The sequence below is a fragment of the Temnothorax nylanderi genome, unplaced genomic scaffold (genome assembly GCF_030848795.1).
Source record: "Temnothorax nylanderi isolate EJ_2023f unplaced genomic scaffold, tnyl_v1.0 TNYL_tig0351_pilon, whole genome shotgun sequence".
Taxonomy (NCBI): domain Eukaryota; kingdom Metazoa; phylum Arthropoda; class Insecta; order Hymenoptera; family Formicidae; genus Temnothorax; species Temnothorax nylanderi.
The window spans coordinates 17,501-32,500 of record NW_027249413.1 but is presented as its reverse complement, the minus strand read 5'-3'; the positions used below and the strand labels follow the sequence as shown (position 1 = coordinate 32,500).

The following is a 15,000-nucleotide window of genomic DNA, read 5'->3' as shown; positions in this document are numbered from 1 at the left end:
ATTCACATGTATCTTGCGCTTGAATGTCCATACCCTCTCTTACCATTTTTGCGAGCATAGCAGGATTGTTTTTATATAACTCTTGCGTAAGGGCATAGGCTCGGGCTTTGCGTTCGCTTCTACCCGAGAGCTCTTTCCTCCGACTCCGATGCTTCCGGGAATTCCCGCCTTTCTTCCCAGTTGCAGGGGCGTGGAACAAACTGACCACCAGCTCGTAGGCTGCGTCTACTTCTGCCTGTGTTATTGCCTGACCTTCACTCTTTGCCGTCAGGAGCTCGATAATATGCCGTTGCACTTCCAGCGTTTCCTTGGGCTCACTACTCTTGAGCTCCTTAAGCACAGCCGCAATGCTGGCTTGCCTCCAACTCATGGTTGACGAAGACTCCTCAAAGCTGTAAATATCGCCTGGTGTCTCGACCGCATCCATGAAAACATCCTCGTTCTTCTCTGCATCAACAAAAGCCTCGTCGACCTCTAGTGGTGCACCGCCCACTTGCTGGTCCTTTTCCTCGACAGCCTCTTGATTAGAAAGTGTACTACTGAGGCGTTGTTCTCTCCACCTTTTGTAACACGACTCATTTCTTTTGTCCCTTATTTGCTTCAGGGTTTTCTCCGGCATAAACGGAACCATAGCTCTCGCTATGTTCATCTTGCCCATGAGCTCCACTTCGAGTTCTAGCATCCTACTGATATCTTCGGCAGAAAAAACTCTGCCCCGTCTTTGTTCATTCACCTTCGGAGCCGTTTGCTCTGATCTCAATCGGTTCCTTGTTACCGGGTGCGCCAGCCTTTAGTGTTGCGACCGCCCTCGTTGTGAGGTGAAATTTCTGTCACACTCCGGGCAGTCGAACCGGCCCTGCTTTACGGTTCGTTGCCCCTCATTTACCCCGGCTGCTGGGCACTTTGACAGGTGGCATGCAGCCGCATGGTACGACGCATACGACTTGCCACACCATTCACATTTATATCTGACGCTTAGGTGAGGGTGCACTTCCTCAATACGCCGGGCCTCATCTTTGATAGTGAGAGCCATATATTCGCCCACTCCGGCGCAACTTTCGCACCGCCTTCGATTGAAGGGGAGCGATAATTCACAGACCTGTAACTCTTGCCTTGGTTGTCTTCGAATAGCCCCCTGGCCGTGTTCCAGGGGAATGGGGCCGTGTTCCCCATCGCTCGAGACCAGTGTTTCTTGCCTTGGTTGTCTCCGTATAGCCCCCTGGCCGTGTTCCAGGGGAATGGGGCCGTGTTCCCCATCGTCCGAGGCTTTGCCATTTCTATATTTAGCGACTTTAAGATAAGCCAGCCGGGGTTGCTAGCCCGTGACCAGCTGTATTGCCCTGACGGGAGTGATACCCGCTGGCACCGGCCGAGAGCCCAGGGTGTGCTCTCGTTATTACCCTGGCGGGAATGAACCCGCTGGCACCAGTCGAAACTGGCCGAGAGCCCAGGGTATGTTCTCGATGTTGTTGCCCTGACGGGAATGAAACCCGCTGGCATCGGTCGAAACCGGCCGAGAGCCCAGGGCATGCTCCCGTGTCGCCTGAACCCCGTTAGCTCCCCGGCAAGCCGGGTACCCAGCGGACACCGATCTTGGAGGTGGGGCAGACTTGGGGCGCAGACGACAGGCTGCGCCCCCTTGTGAACGAGCAACTATGACTCTCATCCAGGAGGACCCGGTTCCCAAGCGGGTCTCCTCGCTCCCCCTGAGCCGGCCTAAATTATTGGTACAGCGCATGGCGGATCGCGCGTATTTATTTTCCACCGAAAATAAGAAAACCGTCGACAAAACAGTCCAAGAGCAGCCTTATAGCTTGCATAAATCTTTGCCAGAAGGATGTTGTGTTTGACCCCGGCCAAGGGTTCCGCCCGCCAAATTAGAGCGCCCTACGCCTTAAGAGAGTCATAGTTACTCCCGCCGTTTACCCGCGCTTGCTTGAATTTCTTCACGTTGACATTCAGAGCACTGGGTCGATAACCGACATCATGTCTAAAAGTTTACATTGATTAAAAACAGCATACTACTACATGTGTTATTGTTAACATACATTAATAACTTTTATATGTACTTACCGATTAAAATATAGCAAAACTGCAACCGTGTGTTTGCATTTTGCACTCATCCCTGCTTTGCAACTACATTTTGCGGATGATATTTTCCCTGGTTTCAATATCACTATGTTTATTTCGTGAGGTGCACCTTTAACATCTGACATTTGAAGGCAATATGCAGTTAAATGCCATTTGTCATTATCTTGAGAGGTTATCCCGCATGTTAATAAATGTCCAAAGCACAACAAAATTTTCTCCTTCCATGAAATTCCTTGAGGAAGGGGTGCACTGTGCAAATGCACATATTTCTTTTATATTTAAGTACATATTTTTATCACACGCGTTTAAAAGGCACGATAAACCACCTCAGATCATATGTTTGCGTACAATTTTCAGGAATAGGCCAGCCATCTTGGCCTTGTGACGTCACGGCTACGTCACGAGTGAAAATCCCAATATTAGAAACCTCCATAAATCCTTTTGCAACGAGATCCGGTGTTCTTAGAGGCAATTGATACAAATTTTAGTCATAAGTCGGCCATCTTGGATCGCCATTACGTGAATTGCAACCTATCACACCAGATTTGAGATAAGTGACCTTAAAAATCCCTGTCGATCCATTTTCAAACAAATCTGGTGTTTTTTAAGGCTTTTACATCAAATTTTGACGAAAAGTCGGCTATCTTGGATCCGCCATTTTGTGATTTGGAACCTATCACACCAGATTTGAGAGAAGTGACGTTCAAAATCCCTGTCGATAAATTTTCAAACAAATCTGGTGTTTTTAAAGGCATTGACATCAAAGGGCCTAGCGGAGTAAGCATGTGAAATCTGCCCTTGATCATACAGAGCTGACATTAATGTCACAAGTTAGTACCAATATGATAAAACTTTCCACTAAATATCATTTTAAAAAATTCATTTTTTTAGAAGTTATGCAGGGAGAAAGTAAAATAAAGAAATGTATTTTTCTCGAAAACCACTTGACCGATCTTGATGAAAAAAATATATGTTATGTAGACTAATAAAACTAATTAACAAAAAAAATGTCCAAAATGTTTGCCAAAAAAAAGACCAAAAAAAAAAAATATTTGAATTTTTTAATATTTTTTTTTAGGGTGATATGTTCGAGGTACCACTTTGAAATTTTTACGAAAATTTCTCTTAAAGTGTCCACTATAACATATATTTTTTTCAATTTTTTTAAAATGGTGGAACATAGTTAAAAATACGAAAATCGTAAGCGTCGCGTCACTCCGGCGCACAGTGCAGTGCCATTCCGCGTTGCGGGTGTTCGATGTGACTTTAATAGCACATATGTACGTCTGCAATTAGCCTATAATATGTATACTTTTTAATTTTTATAGTTTCCAGAGTTTACCACGTGGAGGTTGCAGTACGGTTTTAAACTCCTTATCGGGGTGCTTTTTTAACGTGAGTCCCCTCGCCTCTCACTACGTTTCCGTAAAATCGGGGTGCTTTTTTAACGTGAGTCCCCTCGCCTCTCACTACGTTTCCGTAAAATCGGGGTGCTTTTTTAACGTGAGCCCCCTCGCCTCTCACTACGTTTCACGTACGATACATATTACAGTCAATCGCGGTGCACACGACGCAGTTAGCTTTGCAGCCGCTAGGTGCGGATATATGTATCTACATGTTGTTGATACATATGCAGCATATACTGGTTTTGCAGATTGCAGTTTTTAAATATAAAAATGAAAAAGTATACATATTATAGGCTAATTGCAGACGTACATATGTGCTACCCAGTGAGAAATGATACATCGGATCGACGTCGATTAGATATCGAAATCTCGATATCAATATAAAATCGATCTTCACATCAATTTCGGTATTCAGGTGGTCACAGCTTTGACATTCATCGATATCGAAATCTTTGAAAAATCGATATATTTCGTATGATAACTAGAGCGCTTTTATAACGTTTTTTGATGTCATAATAGAGTCTGCAAACGGAGGGATTCCAACCTCTTTGTTTGAAGAATTATTTGATATTTATGAAAAATATAGCAATCGAATCAATGTCGAATCGATGTCAATTTGAACTCTAATGAGGAAATTCACCCGACATAAAAAAAAATTCTATTTATTTTGAAATTTTATTACTACTTTTTAACTAAATTTGTTTCTTAAGATGCAACCTATGATTATAAATATTTTCTCGTACTTGAAAAACACACTTAACCTTAATGGGATTCGAACTCGGGACCTCTGGATCGTGAGCCAACCGTCTTACGTGGTAGACTACTTCTTAATTTGATGTAAGTGTTATATATAGTCTACATATGTCATAACCAGCACAAATATATAATTTTTCAAAAATTCTTAAGAAACAGATTCAGTTTAAAAAAAGTAATAAAATTTCAAATCGGATATACGAATATAATTTTTTCTTACCCTTACGGAAAGAAACTACAGCCAGTAAATATTACACTTGTGTAGTTACTACAGGACCACCTGTAGTTATCACAGAAAGGAACACAATAATCTGTAGTTATTACACGCTGTAATTACTTAGTGCGTGAAATCCCTGTAATATGGAATACACGTCTAATCATGAAGGGTGAAATCCACTACACGTGTAATCCACTATATATGTAATATACTACACGTGTGGTAAGTGACTTGTGTAGTAGACTACACATGTAATCTACAAAATGTGTAATACACTACTACACATGTGTATTAAACGTAATGCTACCAGTAATCCATAAAATTTGAAATAGCGAGTCTTATCATATATGGAGGGGTAAAAACCACAGTGGTGTAAGTCAAATTTTTAAAAATATTTTCTCGTGTGCATAGATGCAATTTATATATTGTACAGATTGCATCTATGCACACGAGAAAATATTTTTAAAAATTTGAGTTACACCACTGTGGTTTTTACCCCTCCACCTCCATATATAGTATACTTTTACTTCAATGCAGCTGTATATATATAAATTATTTCTATAAATATTGTTTGAAATTTATTAGATTTAATGTATCACTTTTTAACCACATTTTATTATTTTTTAATTTCATATTTTATAAGTAATTTCATAATGAGCCGGCACTGGTTTCTGACATTCACCCGACTTTAAGAAATATTATATCATATATCCAATTTAAAATTTTATTACTCTTTTTAAACTGAATTTGTTTCTTAAGATGATTTTTGAAAAATTATATATTTGTGCTGGTTATGACATATGTAGACTATATATAACACTTACATCAAATTAAGAAGTAGTCTACCACGTAAGGCAGTTGGCTCACGATCCAGAGGTCCCGAGGTCCCGAGTTCGAATCCCACCAAGGTAAGTGTGTTTTTCAAATACAAGAAAATATTTATAATTATAGACTGCATCTTAAGAAACAAATTTAGTTATAAAAAAGTAATAAAACTAAGAAAAAAATAATTTTTTTTTATGCCGGGTAAATATCGGAAATCAGTGTCCTCTAGTATTAAGAGGACTGCAATCTTGTAGTACTGTAATCCTGTAATATTTTCCTGTAATCCGAGCGTATAGTACGAAAATATTACAGTATATTACAATACTTCAGTCTGTAATTTTGTGTAATACTTTTATGTAGTTCCTGTAATATAATTTTCTGTAATCCGCTGTAGTTTCTTTCCGTAAGGGTAATGTCGGGTGAATGTCAGAAACCAGTGCCGGCTCATTACAAATAGGCCTATTGACAGAATAATAGAATAATGACAGTCTTGATGTGTGTATTAACCATACTCACGACATGAAAATGCCTTCTCACATGAAATTGCACTTGAAACATATTCAGAGCGCATGCTCCGTCTCTAACTAGTGGGAAATAGTAATCGAATCGATGTCGAAACTATGTCAAATTGATGTCAAAGAGTTCAAATCAACATCGATTCGACATCGTTTCAACATCGATTTGATTGCGTACATCATGCATGATTCTTAATTATTCGGCGAAGTTGTCCCAATATATTTTAAGAATATGTTATATTAATATATTTTAAATGTTTATAATATTTTTAAAATAAATTTATAATTAATTAATAATATAATAATAACTCATTATTCTCACTAAAAAAAGTAACTTATCGTTATCATAACTCGTTTTTCTCATTGAAAAACGTAATCCACGGCAACAAATTTTTCATATAACAACATATATATAAATGTATATAATCCTTTTCTAAAATGGACATTATATGATATATATATATATATATATATATATATATATATATATATATATATATACATATATATATATGTATATATAATTTATATAAATTTATATAAAGAAGTAGGAAATTGTTTCGCCAATAATGTATAACAGCAATAGTGTATTGAATAGACGTGACACCGAAAACGCTCCGGAAAATTTATTCGACCCACGGAGAAGTTTTGTGCTACCGTATGTTAAAGGCCTCGGTGATGATATACGTCTCATGCTGAATAAGATTGGTCTTGTCGCTGTTCACACTGTCCCGAAAAAATTAGACGTTGTTATAAGGAGAGGAAAGGACCGTCTTGACAGGAATAGCTCGACTGAATTGGTTTACAGAATTAACTGCGATAATTGTTGCGCATCGTATATCGGACAAACTAAACGACATTTAAAGACTCGGATAACGGAACACTTCAGGGATATAAGGAAAGACGACAGTAACCATTCCGTCGTCAGTAAACATCGTGTTTCTCTTGGGCATGATTTCAAATGGTCCGATGTGGAAGTACTGCACAGAGAAAAGAATAAAAAAAAGAGAGAAATCGCTGAAATGTTCCTCATAAAAAAGTATCCGGATACTATTAATCTGAAAAAGGACACGGATAATTTAAATCCTATATACGATAAGGTCATCTCATGCGTTTAATTGTTTTATTTTCGGATGTTGGATACTCTGACAATTTGTCTGTTTTTAAAAACACATGCGATATCGTCAGTTTGTTCCCGACTCTTATTGTGTGAACATGAGTCGTTGCGTGACTCGGAAGTCTTTTTTGTCTTAACTCCGAGACATTATCTATTAAGATGACACGTTTTGGAAATTGGTGCTACCGTGGGACATTCTCTTTGTAATTACCCTCCTTTGTTACTTTTTGACACTATTTCATTTATTTAATTTAGCATATTAGTTAATACTTATTTATTTTATTTAATTTAATTCAGCTTTCTATGCGTGATGTTTCTGCCAAAACCTCTTAAATATTAGATTGAGAATGTGTTGGCGGTGGGACTTTTATTCTCATCAGGTAATTAATCTAGATTGAATATGTTTGCGCCGACTACAAAGAATTTTATACATTTGATTATTGACGTTGTTATTTGACCCCGTGCGTTATTTCGTTTTGCTAGATCACTTGATAAGGACCCGAAGCTTGGGTGGAAACGTTGTGAAGTTTATGTATATATTTTTTCCAAATTTATATAAATTATATATAAATATATATATAAATATATATATTAGACCGCATACTTGGTTAATGTATAATTTAAAACACAATAATTTTCAGTTTTCTTCGATTCAGGAAACAATTTAGTTCTTTTCATCTCATAAGTCGAATCGATATCGAACCGATATCGAATCGTTGATAATGGACAAACATGAAAAACATTGAAAATCTTGAAAGAAAATATTATATTATATTGCTACATGCTACCAAAACAGATTGTTTGCAAAGTTATCATAACATCAAAATAACCTCGAAATATTTGAAACTATCGATGTTCAACAACCTGCAGAACCGCATCGATGAGATCTGATAGGATCGATATCGAATCGACGTCGATCCGATGTATCGTTTCTCACTGGGTATTAAAGTCACATCGAACACCCGCAACGCGGAATGGCACTGCACTGTGCGCCGGAGTGACGCGACGCTTACGATTTTCGTATTTTTAACTATGTTCCACCATTTTAAAAAAATTGAAAAAAATATATGTTATAGTGGACACTTTAAGAGAAATTTTCGTAAAAATTTCAAAGTGGTACCTCGAACATATCACCCTAAAAAAAAATATTAAAAAATTCAAATATTTTTTTTTTTTGGTCTTTTTTTGGCAAACATTTTGGACATTTTTTTTTGTTAATTAGTTTTATTAGTCTACATAACATATATTTTTTTCATCAAGATCGGTCAAGTGGTTTTCGAGAAAAATACATTTCTTTATTTTACTTTCTCCCTGCATAACTTCTAAAAAAATGAATTTTTTTAAATAATATTTGGTGGAAAGTTTTATCATATTGGTACTAACTTGTGACATTAATGTCAGCTCTGTATGATCAAGGACAGATTTCACATGCTTACTCCGCTAGGCCCTTTTGACGAAAAGTCGGCCATCTTGGACCCGGCATCTTGATTTTTGCAAATGTGCATACGGCTTTTAAAAGTTTTCAGTTCGAGCTTCAAAATAAGCCCTTATACGAATTTATTTGTCGCTGAACATTTTGGCGGCAGCACTGAGCCGGTTGATTGATCAAAAATTTTGAGTTTATGGCCGCCATATTGACGTCGCCATCTTGATTTTTGCTAAGGCGCATATGGCTTTTTGTAGCTCTTTGTTCAAGCTTTAAATTGAGACCTCATACGTATTTTTTCGTCGCTTTAAATTTTGGCCGCAGCACTGATCCGGTTGACGTGGAACGTCCCATATATATAAACGAGCTTGTAAAGCACGCCACGAACCCATGTGGCACCTCGTTTTGCGTGGAAAGTGTATGCGTGAACTATTTCGACATATATATTAGTCATCCCTTATGAAAAAGTACACTCAACTTTGATGGTTAACACCCAAATTTGAGTGTTAATACTCATTTGGGCGCAAGTTTAGTGTTTGTCATCAAAGTTAAGTGTCAACACTTAAATTTAGGTGTAGATTGAGTGTTGACCATTAAGGTTTAGGTTAGTTGTGGGTTCAATCCTCAATGATGAGTGTATATTGGGAGTTTATTCTCAATGATAAGTGTAGGTTGGGGATTAAGCCTCAATGTTGAGTCTAGGTTGGAGATTGATCCTCATCGTTGGATGTTGGTTTGGTGTTAACAGGGTGTTAACCTTTAATGTTCTATGTCGATTTAATCAGTGTCGCCATGATCCCTTTATCGTTGGGTGTCGTTTAAATGTTATTGTGTTAATCTTCGTTAAGTGTCAATTGACGGCTTGGTTTATTGGAAAAGTGTTTGAGATAAAAGTTGAAAGGTTTGAAGGGGGCCAATAGACGATTTTATTGGATTTTGGATCCAGGGCCTGTATTGAGCCCAATAGGGCCTAAGTCAAATTTTATAAATGAAAACCCCTATTTTTTATTGTACCATCTTTCTCTATTAATTAATTTGAACAACTTTTGTTTGAAAAATTTTTTTATTTGCTTAAGGGGTAACGCCACTGTAGCGGCCCGGAAATTTTGACAATTTTTTATGGGAATATAGTGAATGGAATACAAAATCTGTTTAAAGGCCTTTATTATACATACTTTAAAGTGTGTTCACAATTTTTTTCAATTTTTGTTTTTACAAAATGGCGGCGCCAGAGCTCAGCAAAGGAAGCCTTTAGTGTTCTGCGGCCGGAAAGATTTCTCCTCCAATTTTTGACCTGGAACAAAAAACCAAAAATTTTTTAGTTTTATATAAGATTAGCTCGAGAAAGACGTACGGAAATTAAAAAATATCATTTTTTGTAAAAATGGTGCACGTTTGAACAAAACGTTTTATTTTTAAAAACGTTTCATTTTTGTTCAAACGTTCCAATACTCAAAATAGCTGCTATATTTTCCAAACTTTTTTTTGTTATTAACTTTTTAACGAATAACGACCGCCGGCTAAAACCTTCTGAAGGTCACTCAGGAGGGTGACCTTGACAACATATGTCAAGGTCAAGGTCATTGGCGAGTGCGGTATTAATACACGGAGAAAAAGTTACGGTTGCTACAACAGAATAATAATGTTAATTTTCGCCCATCCATACAAAAGGGTTATGGAAACCATAGTACTCTGGAAGTGACCTATATGGTTGCCCTAACCTTAATGAGGGTAGCTACTATATGGATGTTGCAACCATAATATATGGATGTTACAACCATAATGAACAAATATTCACCCGACAAAAAAAATTATTTATTTCGAAATTTTATTACTATTTTTTAACTAAATTTGTTTCTTAAGATGCAGTCTATGATTATAAATATTTTCTCGTATTTGAAAAAAACACTTACCTTGGTGGGATTCGAACTCGGGACCTCTGGATCGTGAGCCAACTGCCTTACGTGGTAGACTACTTCTTAATTTAATGTGAGTGTTATATATAGTCTACATATGTCATAACCAGCACAAATATATAATTTTTCAAAAATCATCTTAAGAAACAAATTCAGTTTAAAAAGAGTAATAAAATTTTGAATTGGATATATGATGTAATATTTCTTAATGTCGGCTGAATGTCAGAAACCAGTGTCGGCTCATTACGAAATTTTGTGTTCGTAAATATATTTATGAAAAAAGTATATTTATAAAGTTAAAACATTCTTATCAAATCCACTTTATTCTATGCAGAAATTCTTTTGCGCGCGCAATGGAACTAAACTCTCAATCATGCAGTGATTCAGTGCTGTACCGTGCAGCTATATCTTATGGATCTCTCAACCATAATATTTGTGCTGCAGACCACATAAGAGAGATAGCAATAATTCTTTGGTTGAGGCAACCATATACGAGGGTATTGTAGCCGAATGTCACGTATCGTAAGAACTACGGTTATGAAAACTGTATATAAATGAGCATATCTTAACAGCTACATTCAATGTAATATCAATTTAACTTGAATTCACATACATTTTTTTTTCAATCATAGAGAATGTTGTTGTAACAACCGTAGCAATTTTCTCCGTGCGCTGAAGATGGCTCAAAAGAAGAGCCGAAACGTTCGTCACTTTTAAATACACTTTTTCGTTTTATTTGCGCACCACGTTCCGCGCCTGACTCTCATTCGCCGTTAAGTCTCTAATTTATCTTTGTTTTACGCTATATCCCAAGTAGCAAAAAAATATTTTTTAAACGTTTTTAAAAACATTTTTAGTAATGAAAAAAAATATTTAAAAAACGTTTAAATTAATGGGATAGATCCTTTTTTTCTTATTAAAAAAATATTTATTTTAATATTGTAAAAAACGTTTTTTTAACATTAAAGAAATGTGTTTTTAATATTAAATAAACGTTTGTTAACCTTAAAAAATGTTTTTTTTAACATTAAATAAATGTTCTATTAACATTAAACATTTTTTTAATGTTTAAGAACGCTTATTTTAACAACTTTTTCGACAAAGAAATGTTTAAAGAACGTTCTTTTTCTTTATCTAAAAACCGCTTTCCTAACTGTTTTTTTATATATTGGGTGTGCGTACAACTGCGCGTCCATCTGAAAAAACTGCTCTCTCAAGCCGGTCACCCATCCGAGTAGAGTACCGCGCCCACGTTGCTTGACTTTGATGATCGAATGGACAAGTGACGATCCTCTGACTCTGACGCTTCCTTCTTACCTGTACTTGTCTACAACATATCTTTAAAGTGTTAAAAAATCTTATGGGTCCTATGACGCGAAAATTTTTTACGGAACGGCACATAATTTATAAAGCAAAACAACAACAGAAAAATTCGATTGAAACATCTCTTACAATTAAATAATTAATATAAAATAATATTTGAAGTAAATATTAAATATAAACATTAAATAAATATTAAATAAATATTTTTTTCATATTATTATTGCAAATAAATAATTAATGTAAAATAAATATTAAATTAATGTCGAATAAATGTTAAATAAATGTTTTTTTAAATCATTATTGCAAATAAATTGTTAATGTAAAAGAAATATTAAATAAACGTCAAATAAACGTTAAATAAATATTTTCTCTAAATCACTATTTCAAATAAATAATCAATGTAAAATAAATATTTAATAAACATTAAATAAATATTATTTTTACAATGAATTGTACAATGTATAATTAATGAAAAATAAATATTAAAAAAACATTTAAAAAACATTGTCTGCTGCTTGGGATAATCTCATTTCAAGATTTACATGTCAAAAATAAAGATATTCTCTAAATAAGAATGTTCTTTTCTTCTGTGATAGCTGTACTGGAATATACTCACAGCAATGCTTAAAAAACCAGATTTAAAGCGCGTATTTGTCCCGCATTATATGCGCATTTAATGCATATTATGGCAGTGCATACCAAAAAGTGCATCTTTGTTCGAGGAGCCCAATCGGACAACCAGTGAACTCTGTATTATATTGGAATGCTCACTGCAATGTTTAGAGACCGAGCACGAAGAAAAAAAGAGATAGGTTATTCAACGTCCGTTTCTTTTTCTGTCTGGACACTGAGCAACCTATCCTTTTTTTCTTCGTTCTCGGCCTCTAAACATTGCAGTGAGCATTCGAATATAGTACAGAGTTCACTGGTTGTCCGATTGGGCTCCTCGATCAATGAGCGTAGGTGCACTTTTTGGTATGCGCTGCCATAATATGCATTAAATGCGGGTCGTAAATGCACATTTAAAGCGCGTATTTGTCTCGCATTATATGCGCATTTATGCATATTATGGCAGCGCATACCAAAAAGTGCACCTACGCTCATTGATCGAGGAGCCCAATCGGACAACCAGTGAACTCTGTACTATATTTTACTATATTTTACTATATTGTACTATAAGTTTAATGTACATTTAAAGCGCATTATACGCGCATTGGCGCTCCTTGGGTAGATATAAAATAAAAACACTTTTATTTTATAATTCAAACCCAAGCTTGAGCACTTAGAACTTGATCGATTTAGCCATTTATAAGATTCGATAATTGTCGTGTATTTAGGTGGATGAGAGAATTAATTGTGGCACAGGTACGCACTAATCGTGTACTTTATTTAACACGCCAGCACTCGTTGTGCTATTAACAAAGGTAGGCAGAAGACTGACTCTAAAGAGAGAAAAGGGGGTGGGGTTCCATTCTTATGGCGAATCTCAGTTTGCATAACAGAAAGTCTCATACACAACATTTCCTCCCCCACAACAAAAAAAAAACAAATAATACCATTGAAGTTTAAGTTACGTTAATGTTAATGAATTTACCAAAAATGATAGAGTGTTCCGCCAATATAGATTAACAATAATAAGAGGTTTTATTTCGACTCAATTGGCTATTATATAAAGTTGACACAAACGTTACGACGTTTCGATCCTTGGTTCGGATCCTTATCAAGCAATCTACAAAACAATTTATACCGCATTTATACCGCATCAATTCAAGTCACTACCAGCGACATTCTACATCTTACACTTATGATTTTTTCGGCAAAAATCTTCATGGGTTTAATGTGAAAGTGATGGTTCTTTTTTATCAGTAGGTATTACATTGCTTTTAACTTTGCTCCGTTAATTTTAAAATATGACTTTAATTATGATCTTAGACCAAATTGCTTTGTAGATTGCTTGATAAGAATCCGAACCAAGGATCGAAACGTCGTAACGTTTGTATCAACTTTATAATAGCCAATTGAGTTGAAATAAAACCTCTTATTATTGTTAATGAATTTAGCTTGGTGTAAATCGCTGTGGCGGTCTCCGTGGTCGCTGAGAGCGACGTGGCGTCGGCGCGGGAGTAGACACAGGCGGGGTTGCTCCCTGCATCGGAGCATTAGCCGGGGATACCGCTGGTGCAGCGGCCGGTAAGTGCACTGGTGGTGTCCCTCCAGTTTCTTTGTAGTAACGAATACGCCGTGACCGCTCTGAGGTTGTTGCATTCAGGCTTGGCGGGACAAGCCGTGACAGTTCAGCAGTTTTTCGACCTTTCTGACGACTCCTGATCTGATCGATATGTCCCTTAAAATATCGTCCATTGAACTCGATTTGGTAATGGAGGTCTCCTAGGCGGGTGGCGACGACTCCGGGAAGCCATTTGTCCATGCGTGGATTACCTGAAAGAAAGTATACTGCCTGTGAGAGTTGGAATGTTCTAAAAGGTAAGACCACCTGACTCTGAGGCTACACTGTCCTCGTGGACTTCTTGTCGTCGGACCGCACCAAGTCGAGACGGGTACGCAGGCTTCGTCCCAGGAATAACTGCGAAAGAGGTTGCCCTGTGGTGTGCGGAGCTTTGCAATATTGCCGCAGAAACTCATTTAAATTGCGTTGCAGGGTATTCTTGGTAATTGACATTGCCTTAAGCGCGTCTTTGATCGTTTGCACGTAGCGCTCGGCTTGGCCATTTGTCGATAAATGATACGGGGCCGTAAATTTGTGGTACTTGATTCCACTTACTCGTAGAAATTCTTTGAACTCCGCTGATGTAAACTGTTTGCCGTTATCTGAGACTACAGTAACTGGAATGCCGTAGCAAACAGTTCGTCCAGGATTCCGATCATTGCGGTTGACGTAGTGGAGCTCGTAACTTTCACCTCCAGCCATTTGCTGAAAGCGTCCACAACAACAAGTATCATCATGTCTGCAACTGGGCCCGCGTAGTCGATATGGATCCGTTCCCAAGGTCCTTTGGGATATTCCCAGTGATGTTTACGATATTTTGGCGGTGTATGCCTCCCACATTCAGTGCATGCTTTGGCGACGTTCTCAATGTCTGCATCAATGCCTGGCCAGAAGACAAAAGAGCGAACTAGGCCCTTCATCTTGACGATGCCTATGTGTACTGCATGCAGGTCTGCGAGAATGGCCGACCGCAATGATGGCAGTATAATAACTCGATGCTCCAAGAGTAAACAGTCTCTCGATAGTGTGTAGTTTGTCTCTGGGGCTTTGTATCCAAAACGAGCAAGGCACTGACCTGTTTCCAAGATCTGAATTATCTTGCTTAGGTGTGGATCCTTACGTGTTTCACTTGCAATGTACTCCGCTCGTACCGGTAACTGCTTGATCTGGTTCATAACAAAATG

General features: G+C 37.2%; 1 protein-coding gene and 1 long non-coding RNA gene across 13 annotated transcripts in view; one reads left to right on the top strand and one right to left on the bottom strand.

The window, feature by feature from the left end:
* Positions 1-15,000, top strand: part of LOC139781649 (uncharacterized) — a 173,269-nt gene that overhangs the window by 141,788 nt on the left and 16,481 nt on the right. The window lies entirely within an intron of this gene.
* LOC139781651 (uncharacterized) overlaps positions 9,498-15,000 on the bottom strand; it is a 17,667-nt gene continuing 12,164 nt past the window's right edge. The window contains exon 2 of the long non-coding RNA XR_011720611.1: positions 9,498-9,644. This is a non-coding gene — a long non-coding RNA (uncharacterized lncRNA). The remainder of the gene's footprint in view (positions 9,645-15,000) is intronic.